This window comes from Taudactylus pleione, unplaced genomic scaffold (assembly GCF_031769625.1).
Source record: "Taudactylus pleione unplaced genomic scaffold, aTauple2 ptg000555l, whole genome shotgun sequence".
Lineage (NCBI taxonomy): Eukaryota > Metazoa > Chordata > Amphibia > Anura > Myobatrachidae > Taudactylus > Taudactylus pleione.
Window position 1 is genome coordinate 1,792,226 of NW_028284957.1, and position 17,051 is coordinate 1,809,276.

The 17,051-nt window shown below is 48.0% G+C and overlaps 1 protein-coding gene across 2 annotated transcripts in view; it reads left to right on the forward strand.

Annotated features, from left to right (window-relative positions):
* TSPAN18 (tetraspanin 18) overlaps positions 1–17,051 on the forward strand; it is a 182,614-nt gene that overhangs the window by 106,711 nt on the left and 58,852 nt on the right. For both annotated transcript variants that reach the window (XM_088452633.1, XM_088452634.1), the window contains exon 3: positions 1,673–1,759. The gene's annotated coding sequence lies outside the window, so the exon portion shown is untranslated. The remainder of the gene's footprint in view (positions 1–1,672; positions 1,760–17,051) is intronic.

The following is a 17,051-nucleotide window of genomic DNA, read 5'->3' on the forward strand; positions in this document are numbered from 1 at the left end:
GCGCCGGCTCGGGGGGCTCGCAGCGCCCCACTCCCCAGCACGCAGCTCCACTTAGCGGCGCAGCAAAAATATTATTTTGTAAAAAAAATTCCAGAAGGGGGCGTGGCCATGCCACCCACGGTTAGGCCACGTCCCTGCACCCGGGCCCCCCGGCGCTCTTGCGTGCCTGATACCAGTGGCATATTCATTTGAATCACTGCAGTACTATACGAAATATGCTGCTGGTATTTAGGTTTTGTTGTTAAATGGGGCCCTATGTATATTGTTTATTAGGTACTACGGCTGCATACAGAAGCCAGAAAGGCAGCAGAGGGAGCCTATTGGGAGGATAGGATGTAGGTCTGGTTAGTCTGGGCACAATAGCGAAGACAAACTGGCTATGGGAGGAGAGGAAAATGAGGCATATTCACTACATTTTTCTTTTTTTTTTTTTTTTGGTACTATGGGTGAATATTGGGCAGAAAATGCATTAAACCCCCCCCTCTAACCATTATATAAATTACAACACTAGACGCAAAACAGAAACAAAAACCTTGTGCGTCCTGTATCATTGATTTTTATAGGAGTAAAGGTGCGTAGACACACAACGATGTAAGTAATGAACGATTTTCATTCAGTTTTTCTCTTGGAAAAGTGAACGAAAATAGTTTTACAAAGTAGTTGGTTTTACTTTACATAATAAACGATTTTCTGTGTGTTGAAGGAAAAATGTTGCAACTTCTATTGAAAATCGTTCAGTTGGCCAGTCTGACTGAACTACAATCGACAAACGTGAACGCGCATGAACGATAATCGCTCCTCGTTTATCGTTTTACACTGAACGATTTTTTGAACGATAACGACGTCGTTATAGTTAAATCGTTCAAAAAATCGTTGTGTGTGTACGCACCTTAAAACATAAATAAATAAATGTGCAGAAGACAGACAAACGGGCTGATTCTGCCTCGCAAGCAAAGCTGATGTTCACGTAAATTAGCGTTGCTTTTTTTGCGTCTGCGCATACATCTAAAATTGCCTGGAGCATGCGTCCCACGGTGTCTTGTACAGAGTCTCAGGAACGTATCTGGGACTGGGAGGTGGCTCAGATATTCAGTCTGATGGCCGTGTTTATGGAAGTGGGGGTGTCACAGGAGTGGTTGTGGACTCGATATTTAATTGCGTACATTGGAGGAGATTCTGCACCCAGCGTGGGGCTGGCGCAAGTCCTGATTGTGCGTCTGCAGTCGCAGCCATCGGAGGCTCCAGCCCTTGCGCTGGTGCACCAGGGGAAGGGCTTTTACTAGCATTAGCATATAGCCGCAAACGCTAAAGCGGTCGCAGCAGCGTGCAATTCAGAATCGGCCCAATAATGTGACAAAAATATATTTTTATAATGGATATAATAAAGAGAATAATGTATAGAAGTTTAAATAAATATACAGTGGTAAAGATAAATGCATTTAATAATGTTGTAAATGTTGAAGCCTGAATATGCAATAAATAAATGAAGCGATTGTGTGTAGCGGGGAGGTGCTGGCAGGTGATCTGTAGGCTGTCAGTGATCTGAACCAAACCAGACAAGTTCTGTCTTACAAATGACAAACAGTAGCCAAACACATTGGCAGCCTGTTTACTGCTTATTAAGCTCCTCAGGACAAATCCCTTCATGTTTGTCCATCTGTCTGTTTTTCAGGGACTCCTGGGTGGTCTGCGGGACGGCTGCTGGCATCACCGATTGATGCGACTTTGCCAAACCTGAGGCTCTGTCAGCTGACCTGAGGTAAGAGACTGCGCTGCCTATACGCAACTGCTAGGGTAAACCAACGCCGACTTACAGGCAAGGTCCTACATACACTTCCCAACGCAGTACACTGATTGTATGTGTATACAGATGTGTCCTCATACATCTAGCCTTTTTACGCGCTAAACAGCCCTTCTAGTAGCGCCATGCCGTTTCGTGACTCGGCAGCTCCTAGTGATGTCAGTGGAGAGCTTCCGGCTAAGACAGAGCCGAAAGCTCTCCGGGGCTTACGACAAGGGAGACCCTACCCTAGGGTCTCGTCATAAGCCCCGATGGTCGCGATGGTCTTGACCATCGCGACCATCACCTTAGGCGGTCGTAAGGCTGTGGGTGTTAACCCACAGCCTTACCACCGCAAAGGAGGACGTCTTGAAAATTCAAGACGTCCTCCCCTCATTCAGACCGACCGCACGCTCTGTGCGACCGGCTCTGAATGAGGTCCTATATTCCCTATCACATGCTCACACACATACACATTAGGGTTAATTTTTTTTGTTGGGACCCAATTACCCTACCAGTATATATTTGAAGTGTGGGAGAAAACCGGAGTACCCGGAGGAAACCCACGCAAGCACAGGGAGAATATACAAACTCCACACAGTTAGGGCCGTAGTGGGAATAGCGGTCCGCTTTCTCTTGTCACAGGCTCCGGTCCGCTATCCCTTGTCTTGGGGCTCTGGTCCGCTTTCCCTTGTCTCGGGGCTCGGGTCCGCTTTCCCTTGTCTTGGGGCTCTGGTCCGCTTTCCCTTGTCTCGGGGCTCTGGTCCGCTTTCCCTTGTCTCGGGGCTCCGGTCCACTTTCCCTTGTCTCGGGGCTCCGGTCCACTTTCCCTTGTCTCGGGGCTCCGGTCCACTTTCCCTTGTCTCGGGGCTCGGGTCCGCTTTCCCTTGTCTTGGGGCTCTGGTCCGCTTTCCCTTGTCTCGGGGCTCGGGTCCGCTTACCTTTGTCTCGGGCTCTGGTCCGCTTACCTTTGTCTCGGGCTCGGGTCCGCTTTCCCTTGTCTCGGACTCTGGTCCGCTTTCCCTTGTCTCGGGGCTCGGGTCCGCTTTCCCTTGTCTCGGGGCTGTGGTATGGCCGAAAATCTGTAACGTGTAATAAAAAAAAAATCACTTAATGTGCAGCACAGATATCGGGGATTTCGATTTGCTGAAAAATCGCCCCATTTGTCGGCCCGATCAAACGCATCAGTGGACCTATTCAGACCCACTCGCTAGCACTGTGCAATCGCAAGCGGCCCGATGGCTTGCGTACGCGCACGTTTCGTTCTGCTTGTGCATGACGTGAACTACTCCGTGTGATCGCAGGCCGCTCGCTCGCCCAGCAAAGACAGCCCAGTGAAATGAGTGACGGGAGAGGCCGTTTGTGGGTGGTAACAAGGGCAGGACACTAATAATGGGGGAGTGGAGGTGCGAACGCAGGCGTGCCTTGGTGTTTCAGCGCCATTTTTAAGGCGTGCATAATTAACAGGCAGCGTCATAGTACACGTCACATGCCTGTTTTTTACACTGAAGTCCTCACAGTGCTTGCGGCAGGGTAAGGCAACCACAAGCGCTGCGATCGCATCCGATGGTGCTCGATGTACCAATGTTTTAATACACTTCCTGGAGATGATGTGCGCTAGTGGGCATTTCTACATAGGCTAATGGGTGTCTGCATACACCGAGCGATCGCTCGCTCAGCCAAAGTAGGTGTGGTTATGCCTTAGTGAGCGAGCGCTTCCCATGGCGTCACTTTGACAAATTTGCATACGCTGGATGCGAGCGGGTCTGAATGAGGTCCAGTATGTACCCAGTTTATCAGTGCATGTTTTTCATATAATTTAGCTGGAACACAGGTGTGTTAATGGAGTAACACAATCTACAGGTGGTTCTAATTTTTCCTCCAGATACCATGAAAACATGCACTGTCAGGGCTCCATAGGGACTGAGTTTGAGAAACACTGATGTAAAGGGAAAAACATAATAATTTTCCCTGCAGTACTTTATCTCAGCTACATAATGCACAAACTTTGATTTTTGCGCATGTGTGAACCTTGGTTTTTCCATCGAATGGTTTTGATGCGATTCTCAGTTGCCATTGCATCGCAAGGGTCAATGTCGGGACCCCCTCCACCATTTGAATGTCCAACCTTATAAGCACCATATAATGTGACACAAGTGGGTGGGGCCTCTTTATACAGGACTCTCTGACCTACCGACTGGCCTCCTTTCCTTTTGGCAGAATAGCACAGCTAATAAAAGCAAGGCCCTTTTAGTGGAAAGGAATAGGCCGCATAAACGGTCTTGAAAATTAAATTTAGGAAGACGCTGGAAAGATCAAGCCCCCCCCCCCCCCCTGAGTTATCAGAGACGTCTGCGAATGTCCAGAGCAAATTGTTCTGTTTTCTGTGACAGATTGCAGAATCCCAGCCAGACTTCTGCGGCTCGGTCACACATATTAGGTGGAGAGCAGCCAGCTGGCCGCGCTACTGATACAACAAATCCTCTCGTCTCTAAAGGGCGTGGGGGGGGGGGAAATAACTTACTGATGCTGAGAATTATTAGCCTAGACAATATTATATACTGCACAACTCGGCTCCAAGATGTACGCTGCAACCGGGGAATTTTTCACCTCATGCAAACCGCGTTTCGCTCCGCCTGTGGTAACAATTTCTATCATGATCCATCACTGTTACCTGACCTATCACTTGCGACAGTGACTTTGCGTTATTGGGAAGACACCCGTCATGGCGCAGCGGCAGAATCAATGAACAAGATGTTATTAAGGAAAGTAGATAACTGATCCTGTGACGCCTCCCCCGGGACAGATCTCTCAGCTGTCGTTGACCTTTCTCAGAGCTAAAACACTGTTAGGATTTTGTGTGGAATAAAAGGAAGTAATCTCGGAAGATGCATTTTCCCTTTAGGCTTTTGCTTCACATTTAAAATCCATCCCACCCACTGGGTTGAAGGTGCTAAAACACAGACAGACCTGGCACCTGGGTGGTAACGTCAAACACGGATTTAACTGAAGAGCCGTCGGAGATAATCGCAGACTTTCCATCATTCGCGATTGTCATCCGATCGACTCGGCAAATTGATAGTTATGTCAGGGTCTCTTCTCTAAGCACCCGACCATTATGTATCGTTGAATATCGCACCTTTATATAATCGGACGCTGTAACTTACCATGCGCTGGCCCCATTTGGAGCCCTGGCGAAAACCCTACTACGGGATGCCGGCAGTCTTAACGCTGCAGAGGCAGGGCATGGGCAGCTGAGGTCTGCGCATGTTGTGTTACGTGATTTTTACCAGGAGGGGATCCAGCGGCGGTCTCCCCGTGGCCAACGGTGGCTAACACCGACTTGAGATGGCGTTCGCTTTTGGCAAACAACTAAGCTTGTCGCTGCTTCTTGCATTGATGCAGCTCATCGTCCCCATGGAGGTCTATAGAACAAGATTGGGGGGGGTTTCACCTGAAGTAAGGAGTGATCACTGCTTCATAAGTACTATGGGCCTCATATCTACAATATGTATGTATAATAAAGGACATTACTGTTAGACCTGCCTGTACGTATGTTTGATCAGATAAATTATATCAAATAAACTGCTGTAAATCTATTAAAGGAATTATAAACCCAATATAGATAATTATACCCCTTTTACACCAGAGCAAAAACCTGGGTTTTTGCTGGGTCTACCCAGGTCGCAGCTCAGTGTAAAAGGGTCCCTGAAAAATAACCCAGGTCAAGTGACCCAGCAATCCAACCCAGGTAGCTACCAGGGTCGGAGCCAGGATGGACCCGGGTAATGGTGCAGTGTAAACGGTGCAACCCGGGTTATCTGACCTGGGTCATGCCTAAAATGAGCTGATTGGTGGTTGTGGGGCATTTACCTCCCACTTTTTATGATCTCACAGGTTTAGCAGGGCAGACCTGAGTTCAGTGTGAACAGGGCTGACCTGGGAGTAACCCAGATCGAAGGGGCAGTTTAAATGGGTCTGACCAAAGTTGGAACTATGTCCAAAAACCCAGGTCGGACTTGGGTTTTTGGTGGAAAAGAGGTATTAGAGAAGCAGTTATGTGCAGTTGTCCATCTATGTAGAATTCTAATAATAATAAAGATATAATATATATAGTAATATGTAGCATGCCTCCCCTCCCCCCACATAGAGCTAGATAATGAGAACAGATACTGGGGATCATTAAAGAAGAGTGGAATTGTTGTTTTGTTCTCTGCTGCACTCAACCATTATATTAATAAATGTCCATCACTCACTTTGTCCTTTTCATGGTCGTATTATTTGTATGTAAAAAAAAATAAGCCGTTTTTTGTTTTACCCATAGACTTTAGTGTATACTGTATGGGTAAATCACATTCCCCTCTTTCCGCCCCCCTGAATGCTGTTGTGCTTGGATTCTGGATGAAAGGAGTGCTGAAGTGAATGGGAAATCTGCTTGTGAAACTGGTCTAAGGCTCCATCTTTCCCCCTCGCTCCAAAATGTTCCCGAATGTGTTAAAAGACCAGAGGGAGGCTGCAGAACACCTCAATAAACAGGGATTTCAAAAAACGCAAGTCCTCCTGGCCATTACTATAGCAACAAATAAAATCCCTGACATAGAAAGGAAAAGAAAAAAAAGAAAACGGCGGCGTGTTACTGCTGAGTGCACTTGTGAGGTAAATTCAGTTTATCCTGCCGCCCCTCTCTGCTTCACCTGCCGCTGGTTGCCATTGTTCCCTGGCAAATGGGGTTCGGCCTTCCTGGCATTGAGGCAGCTATGACCTATGAAAGGTTAATATGGTTTGTACTCTGTGTCTGAGGTGAGCCACTGTTGTGGAACTAGAAGTCTCAGCATTCCCCACCATCAATAATCCGAGTATACAGTATAAGTAAGCACTGCACTAACTATATAAATACTAGGATTTGTGACCCGTCATGTGAGAGGCCTCTTTCCTCGCAGTGTCGGTGACTGTTTAATTATGAATAACTGCGATTAGTTCACCGCTGGTCAGACGATAACACTCGCATAGTAATCTGCCTGATTTTAATTTATTGTTTAAACCTCAATAAAATAACCTGCGGTATTAATCCTCTTACTAAGAGGGAGATGTATCAAAGCCTGGAGAGAGATAAAGTACCAACCAATTAACTGCTAACTCATACTTGTCCACCTTTCTGGGTGGTACTCCCAGCCATTCCGGGAGGGTAGCCAAGTCTCCCGGGGGCTGGGGCAATAAATCGCGTCATCTTGGTTCCGGCCCCCACTGCACAATGCCGATAATCTTGGCATTGCATAGCGGGGGGCAGGGCTTCAATGACGCAATTTCCTTGTCACACCCCCAGACCTGCCCACTCTGCTGAGTCCCACCCATTGCTGTCCCCAGACCCGCCTACCTCCGTTCGTTCTCGTTTATATTGTTCTTTTCAGTTGGACCGTGTGTATGCACCATAACACTCACCCTAATTGCATTTGCATGTGTTGACTTTGACTGTCAACATTCACAATTTGAACATGTAGACATTATGTTGATGTTGACATGTTATCTGTTGACATCCTGACTGGAACCCATGCAGTGGTGTAAACACCCTGCTCTATATACACATTTTAGAATGGTGACTTTTTTCTTCACTGTCCAATTTGCTGGCATTCAAAGTGGACATACAACAGGAATGGACATCGATGTTCCCGGCTCCATGGAAATGGTTTTTCCATTCGGTTCGAAGATCGCAGTGGTTGCCAATATTGAATGCTTGTATTTGATACTATCTGATATCAATTAAGCAAGTTCAGCTGCGGCCACCTTTGCACATTCGAAATACTTTAGCCAAGTCCGCACATGCACACGGAATATAGCACAGCACATGCACACGGAATATAGCACAGCACATGCACACGGAATATAGCACAGCGCATGCACACGGAATGTAGCACAGCGCATGCACACGGAATGTAGCACAGCACATGCACACGGAATATAGCACAGCACATGCACACGGAATGTAGCACAGCGCATGCACACGGAATATAGCACAGCACATGCACACGGAATATAGCACAGCACATGCACACGGAATGTAGCACAGCACATGCACACGGAATGTAGCACAGCGCATGCACACGGAATATAGCACAGCACATGCACACGGAATGTAATCATCACTGGTTACCTTGTGATGGCTACATGTACCACACAAGACATGTTTTGATGGTGGCATCGCCACCACTCTTCGGTGGCCACCCTGCACTGGTCATCCTTAACGAACAGTGTAGTGGGTGCAGGGGGCTTTCTCCCAGAATGTGGGTGTGGCAGATCAGAATGGGGCTGGACTGAGTGGATTGGGTGGCGGGATTTGTACAGGTAATTTCAGTGCTCTATTTTTATTTAGCCTAGATTAATGTTGTCCTGCCAGTAACGACCCCTAGCCGGGGAGTACAGTGTTAAACTGAAAAAAATGACTTGTATAGGAAAATATTGCTGAATATTTCTCAGACATGGGAAAGTCTTGTTTTACTTTGTTTTAAAGGTATTATGTGGTGATGCCAAGAACCGTTCTAAAATGTTTAATCAAAAACAGCCTATTTTTAACTTGCCTAATTAGTCCAGTCAAAAAGTCATTGCATTATATTTATAGATGCATATATCAATGTAAAAATGTGTTCAGTCCTCAGAAAACTGGCGTCCCCATAGTTTTCTATGGGGCTACTATATTGCCGCCTGTATCAAGCTCCAAAATGCGCTACCTAACGCCATCATTAGATGGCGTTGGCCACTGTAGCCTGTTGACTTCTTTTTTGCAAAATTCACGACAGAGGGATCAGAAGGACCCCTCGCCATTAATGGCAGCTTGCTTGCGCATGCTTATTTCAATCGCCGGATCGGAAACCACGAAAGTAACTACAGATGTGTCCCGCTACATCTTTGCTGCAAATCGTGCCGCGCATGGCGCGAGGCGTGTGCCCGCGAACGGAATTGCGCACTGCGATCTCACACGCGTTGCCATAGGAATGCATGGTGCGATCGCAGTGTGCACCGTAGTGTAGCGTATGCTCTTGTGGGTAATCGCATGGCGCGATCCATGCGCACGTTTGTAGCACGATCGGCATAGATGTAACAGGAGACATCTGTATATCGCTGGGACAGCTCTATATTGGAAGAGCTGGCCAGGCATTAAGGGAATCCTACACACTGGCTGAGAGAAATGCCGGTAAAGCGTCGATGACGGGGGGGAAGATGATCGCAAAATAATTGTAATCATTGACACATTTCCCCCATACAGGGAAAAAAATTCACTGAAAATCTATATACGTGTAAAACATTAAGGGGTCTATTTACTAAGCAGTGTTAGGAGACAGAGTGAAAAGTGATAAGGTACCAGCCAATCAGCTCCTAACTGTCATCTCACAGGCTGTGTTTGAAAAATGACAGTTGGGAGCTGATTGTCTGGCACCTTATCACTTTCCTATCACTTTTCACTCTGTCTCCTAACACTGCTTAGTAAATAGACCCCTTAATCATACAATGAACATTGACGTGACAAAATGATAACCAGTTGGAGCGCCCCTATATATACGCTTGGCGTCCTCGTTATCTCTGCACACTTGCAACAGCAATATCCCTGGCGCAAAGGATGCGACTGAAAACGGGTGTAAATGTGCACGATGTAGCGAGAGATGAGTGTGGGAGCGAGGGGTGACGTACAGGGACGGGGCGAAGGGATCAGAGGCCGGTAAAAGCTCCACGATAATACACTTACTCTTAAAATGTTTGTCTGGTTTTGTCATCGTTGTAGCTGATGCCTGAAAATGTTGGTCTGCGGCCAAAATGACAATAAGCCGCTCGTTATTTTAATGGCTCATATCACAGCCACTAACCCCATTACACACAGGCTGCAGAGTGACCATCTCTCTGTCCCGAAGGTTTAATGGTTTGCGGGTCGCACCAGCGCGCAGAAGACGCTTAGTATCATAAGCAGATGAGTCAGTGTAATTACCCACAGAGAGAAGAAAATAATCTGTTATAGTCTTGTTAATTAAAATATGACTTCACTTTATGGATTGCAGAACGCTGCATGGAGGGCGGCGCAGTAGTTTAGTTATACGGGTCGTGGCAACGTCTGAGGTTTGTGGAAGCCTCCTGAATTAATGTATGGGTTTTATATCCGAGTAATAAATCGGATGCTCAGCAGGGCGAAGCCGTTATGTAGAAGATTTATACTTGTATTGTCCCCTTTGAGTTGCGCGTAGTATGTACTGATGTCTAATTTCCATCTATATATAAGCATCTGAACACTGCGCTGTTCGCCAATAATCCACGCAATGATGCATTTAAATTCTGCAAATGACACCATAGTTAGATCGCAACTTTCCGGTGCTCTTTCAATCACGAACCCGAATGGACAAACAGCCACCACATTTTAGTAATTTGACACCTCTGGTTACACTGTACGTTCAACAAACAAAACCGGTGCACACGGACGTGAAATAAGAAAATACACAGTAAGCTAGATCAAAGAAGTGCTGAATGTACCTGGTGTTTGGTTTTATGTCCATATTCTGTGTATTTATTAAGCAGACTTGGGGGTCTATGTACTAAGCCTTGAAGAGGGATAAGTGGACAGAGCTAAAGTACCAACCAGCCAGCTCCTAACTGTCATTTTTCAAACACAGGGCCTGATTCAGACCCGCTCGCGAGCGCTGAGCGGGTCGATGTTGGGCAAGTGCGCATGTGCACGACGGAAGCTGCTCTGCCGTGCGCATGCGCGAGACCCGTCGCTCCGGGTCTTGCACCAAAGGGGGCGTGCTGTCGATGGTGAGTGACCGCACGCCCCCTTTGGTGGGTGTGCCGGGGGCGTGGATGTCCAGACGGAGGCGTTCCCCTGGGAACGCCTACCGTGTGGGGCCGGCCCCACAGACATCACTAGTGATGTCAGTGGGAGTGCTTTTGGCACTGATAGAGCGAAAAGCACTCCAAGGCTTGCGGCAGACGAGACCCTACCGCAAGGGTCTCGTCGCAAGCCCGATGGTCGCGATGGTCTTGACCATCGCGACCATCATCATGGACGCTCGTATAAGCTGTGGGTGGTAACCCACAGCTATGCGAGCGTCCAAGAGGCCGCACTAAAAAAAAAAAAAACGCCCTGATTCAGAGCGGGCACTCGTTCACAGCATCCGGCTCTGAATCAGGCCCACAGCCTGTAAAGTGACAGGAGCTGGTTAGTAGTTTATCTCCGTCCACTTTATCTCTCTAGTACATAGACCCCTTATTTGTGCTGTCCTAGAGGTGAGATTTATCAAAGCTACGAGAGAGATAATGTACCAACCAATCAGCTCGTAACTGTCCTTTTTCAAACACAGGGGCAGATGTACTAAGCTCTGCAAAGTGATAAACTGGTGAGTGATAAAGTTCCAGCCAATCAGCTCCTAACTGTTATTTTCGAACACAGGAACTGATTCAGAGCCGGACGCTCTTGAAGAGCGCTCGCTCTGAATCAGGGCGTTTTTTTTTTTTTTGTTGTTGTTGCGGCCTCCTGGCCGCTAGATAAGCTGTGCTTTTGCGAGCGGCCAGGTGATGGTCGCGACCATTGGGACTTGCGACGAGACCCTTGTGGTAGGGTCTCGTCCATCGCAAGCCACAGAGAGCTTCCTGCTCTAACAGAGCAGGAAGTTCTCCACTGACATCACTCATGATGTCAGTGGTGCCTCCCGCAAACAGCAGGCGTTCCTTCAGGAACGCCTCCGTTTGTGTAGCCACCCCCCCCCCCGCCCCACCTACAAGACAGGGCGAGCTGTCGATCAACATCTCTCTCGCTCCGGGGCTTGCACATGCGCGCGGCGCGTGTGCGTAGTACCCCACCATCGACCCGCTTTTGAGCACTGTGCGCTCGCGAGCGGGTCTGAACAGGCCCACAGCCTGTAACATGACAGGTAGGAGCTGATTGGTTGGTACTTTATCTCACAATTTTACCTCCAAGCTTTCATGAATACCCCTCTTTATCTCTCTCCACTTTATCTCTCTCTCTCCAAGGCTTGATCCATCTCCCCCAATATGTTTTAGGTTTAGCATTATTTAAAGCCTATACAGTAGACATACATGGTTTGGTTTTATGCGTTCTGGCAATAATCCACATGAAGGGCGGCTTTTATGTGCTTGCAGTTATCTCACCGGTCATATATGTAGGTTCTTAGCTGAAATGTGTCATCAAAATCGGATTCTATTGGATGAGGTGTGTTTGGATAAGATGGAAAATCAGGTGGGACTGTGACCCCATCCCCTCTCCCAGCTTAGTGTGGGGGCCATTGTTCCATTAACCAATACAAGAAAACTGCGTTCTAGTTGTTTAACCTCCAAGCAGCTGGATCAGTGCAGTTTCGTTGGTGGCAGGGGCGTATTAGGAGAGGAGGGGGACCCGTGTGCAGCCGCCGTTTGGGCCCCTTCCTTCCTGTCAGCGCACTAAGCGCTGTACATTCTGGCTTCAGGGTCTCCGGGAAAATGGCACTTGTGCCTATTTTCCTGGGGACAGCTTTTGTGCGCATGCACAGATCACTGGGAAAATGTCCGCCGCCATTTCCCCAGTCAGTTTTTGCTGCTCTGCAGCGCAGGTCCGGTACTGCCGAGCAGCGCAAATAGGAATCTGCGGAGAGGTAAGCATATTATTAACTATGGGTGCAGGGTGTGTGGTGTGGGCCCTCCTGGAACCAGGGGCCCGTGTGCACCACACACCTTGCACCCATTATAAGGACGCCTATGGCTGGTGAGTTAATAATATAGCTCATACAGAGGTGTACGCTAACCCCGATGGCTAGCGCATATTTCCGATGTTTAGTGGTCTGCGCATGTGCAGGACCCATTCTGCGCTCTCACACACAGGACCTCATTCAGAGCCGGACGCTATTTGCACTCGCTCGTTCAGAAAAAAGGGGTGGCTATTCAAATGAACCGTTCGCTCTTTGCGGTCTGTTCACGCCTCTAGGTCTGAACGAGCGTATGAACTGCTCGCTATTCTTGTGGTTGGTTTTTCCTACCGCAATCTTGCGAGCAGTTCTGACTATAAAATAACCCAGTGACGTGGTCAATGACGCTGCTGTATTAATTATGCACACCCATAAAACGCCTGTTTTGACCTTTAAGCACGCCTGCGTTCGGATCTCCACTCCCCGTTTTCAAGCACCTTCCCCTGTTACCACCCACATACGCCTCCTCCTGTCACTCAAAATAGCAGGCATTCGCTATTTAGCGAACAAACGGTTTTCGGCCGCACTCACTGGTTCGCGCATGCGTATTACGATCCGTACACATGCGCAGTTGTGCAAACATCGCTCGGAACGAACGAGCGGCTGCTTACGAGCGGCTCTGAATCAGGCCCACAGTTCCCCCCAAGCCTCTGCCTGATTAAGAGGTAGAAGAGTTTGGGGGCGGGGGAGGCCTGTGCTCCCGGAAATGGGGGTTTTGTTGCTCCGTTTTCTGGGAGTGCTCAGGCTAGGACTTTCTGGCCCTGCAAGAAGCCATCCAGCCTGCGTTAGCTGGGGCTTACTAAGCTGGCCGATGCCAGGGAACATCACGACCGTCCGTCACAATGGAGATCCAATGTTGCTATCTCTCTGTAGCAGTGCTTGGATCTCCGATGCTGACAGGAGGGGGGGTCTCTTCTCTTCAGATGTCTCCTGCAGAATTAGCATGTCAGATGGGCGGCACTGCACAGCCGCCTGTGTGCGTCTCTGCAATTCCGTCCTTCTCTGAATCGGTCCCAAAATACGCATTCAACAATCTGCTGCAGTCACACAGCCCAATGGTAATTATTCTCATCCTCCTCACTTGTCCATGAAGCTTTTACATCTGTTTGTGAATATTACTGAAAAACGTTAAGTTGTAATGTGCGTACACATGGAACTATATATCTTCACGATATGAACGATAACGGTATCGTTCAACGATATATCGTTCCGTGGGTATGCAACGAACGACCAACGATGTGTGCTCCCGCTGGACGATAACAATATCGTCCATCGGGCTTGCATGCAGGCCAAGATGGATGATATCGTGCATTTTGCATAGGGGTTTGCGACCGTTGGTCGTTCATGGTTGCTAATATCGTTGGTGTGTGGATGAACAATATCGTTCATCCAGCACACCAGGAATTTCAAGGGAGATCGTTCAGCGATATCGTTCGCTGAACAGATCGTCCCGTGGGTACCCAGCATAAGATTTACCAGTGTTTTTAAAGCAACCACCCCCCGACTGCCTACTGAAGACCTTAGGCTTGATCAGGCAGATCTTAAAGGGAGCACCAAGGTACGGTCCTGGATAACGACGCCACTAGCGGTGTATCTTCAATTAAGTACCCTGCATCTCACCACAATTCACAGGACGCCGCTGAGACCCGAATAACACAGATGTCGTCTCTACCTGGAGGGATAAAACTTTGTAAATGAAATGACAGTTCCCGAATTTGTGGTTTTAGCAGCATAATAATCTTGTTACAGATAAACCCAGGCACTCTAAGAAATTAATTTAGCATATATTAGCAGCTGACAGATGGACCATGCCAACAATTGCATAAAAAAAAGACAACTCAGTATATAGATTAAGTAATTAAAAGTTTATGGAAGCTGTCCCCCCTCCCCCGGTACAATCGCTGTCAGCAGAACTGGCCTGTAAAACAGAGGCTATCCTGGGAATTCCATCTCTGCTGTCAGTGTACTCTGGGATTTACTCATTACTGGAAAATCTGGCTTCATTTCCATCTAGGTACAAGGGTGATCAGCAGTGTACAGTGGTTTTTGTCAAGGGGTAGACAAGGGAATAATTGATATTTATTTGAGAAAGAAATATGATCCTTAGTCTAGTGTTTTCTGTTTCTTTACATATACTGTATGTGGAGCAAATGGTTACTGCTTGCATTTGTACCTGCTGTCTATGAGTACATTCTCTGTATACAGGGAAAGCAACAGGGACGACTTCAGGACATCCGATATCGGAAATATTTTCTAAGATCCGCAAATATTGTAAGGAAACTGCCCCCAGACTTGCAACTGATGAGCTTAATTAAGCCTTACAGAAGTACAGATGTGTCCCAATATGCCTAGCGTCTACACTACATACGGCGCGAGACTCCCGACATGACTTAGCTGCTCGGAGAGGTGTAGCGTACCATCTTTTTAATTATATTTTGCGTGTTATTTGTATCGCAGACGTAGTGAAACACCACACACGGGACCTCATTCAGAGGCGGTCGGAGGATGCAAGCGGTCGCTCAGAAACTGGGCGGCCACTTGCATCCTGACCGCCCGCCTCTGTTTCGGTCGTTAGGCTGTGGGTTTACACCCACAGCTCTAACGACCGCTCGGGTGATGGCCGCGATGGTCAGAGACCATCGCGACCATCGGGGCTTACGACGAGACCCTAGGGTAGGGTCTCGCTTGTCGTAAGCCCCGGAGAGCTTCTGGCTCTGTCAGAGCCGGAAGCTCTCCACTGACATCACTAGTGATGTCAGTGGGGCCTCCCCCAAACGGTAGGCGTTTCGTCCATTTGGGCTGCCACCCCTCCGGCCCGCCTTCCAAACGGGGCGAGCTGTCAATCAACATCGACAGCTCGCCACCTTTGGAAAAGAGACCCGCTACGACCAGCGCTGTCGGTCGTAGCGGGTATCACGCATGCGCACGAGGGAGCCGGCTTCCTCGTGCGCATGCGCACTGGCCAAACATTGAGGCGGCCGTGCGGTCGTAGACCGTATGGCCGCCTCTGAATAAGGTCCACAGTGTACTAGAGGTGCCGGGCTGTGACAATAACTGCACAGGAACGAAGCACAACGGAACGAGGCGCGAGAAAAAAGCAGCGACTGCTGCATCGCAGCGCTTCATGTACAGATGCAGACTCATTCGCACACTGATGTACAAAATGTCGCACAACAAATTGATCAGTGCAATCTAGCAGGGTAGTTTTGCCACTCCCAGTTGTTTTATTTATGCGAATAAGAGGCTTGGCGCGGCTGAGTCGACTGGGACCTATTGCGCCGAGAGGGGCTGTTTGGTGAGACGGAAGCCACAGTGCATGAGGACACATCTGCAGCTCGCAGTGCAGGAGATATGAAATTTTGGGCCATATTTAATTTGGAGCGAAAAGCCGTTATCGGCGAATATTTTTTGCCGATGACATCATTTTCGCATATTTTACTTATCCCCGTATTCAATTTCCCCGACTGTTTGCCAGTGCGAAAAGTCAGAGATTCGAACCCAGCGATAAAGTATCACCAATGAATAGGTGGCGAGAACAAGTGCAGAATTGGGGTTTTGAGGTGCAGACTTCCAAAAACCACCCTGCACCCCTTGGACAGTCCCCCAAAGTTATTCTGTGCCAAAACATGTTAAAAAAGGACCACTGGATACCCCAAAAAAGGTACTTTCATTTTGTGGGCGAAAAAAAATTATAATTGGGGGACAAACTTCTAAACCAGTGTAATAGACACGGGGGGGGGGGGGGTCCCCAAGTATGCGGCAGGTGTTTTTTTTATTGCAGGTGGTTGCGGCAGGTGGATTTTACACGATTTTTAAAACTTCACATTAGCCACTTTAAAATATGCTAGTACCCATTTTCTTGTACCCCAAATTTGATGGGGCACCTTATTTTTCCCCCCAAAAAAGTTGCTAAACGCTATTCATCACCACTTTCCAAAATACGCTATACAGCACCTATTTAGACCGTTTAAAGACCCCACATACCTTTAGCAGGGCTATTCGGGGGTACCCATTGTGATCCCCCATGTCAGAGCATCTTTTGGGGGGTGTCAGGCTGATTTCCCCTAAAATGACAGACCTTTTCACCGATTTCCTTTTTGCCGGGTCCCGTTTTTGCCGAAATGAAATTGAATACGGGAAATCGCGGTGATGAGCATGATAAGTTTTGTCTTCCAAAACCTCTGATGATGGCGAAAAGTCCGTTGCCGGACTTTTCGCCTCAAATTGAATATGGCCCTAAATCAGATTTGTATCGTAGTCTACTTTCAATCAGATTGTTGTGTATGTAATGTCATTTTACAGGTTTTCATTCTAGTACACATGCTATAAACAGTATTTGATTTAAACAGATGCATCCAATCCGATTGCTACGTTATCTCCTGTGTGTAAGGAATTGAAACAATTAGAAATTGCAATTTTATCTTGAAAAGATTATTAGAATGTGTGTGGGCACCTTAAGGCCTTTGGAGCACATTCAGACCCGGACGCTAAGCTGCGCTCTCTCGCAGCCGTCAGGGTGCGGATATGCAAATGCCGCGATCGCACAGCCAGGCTAAAGG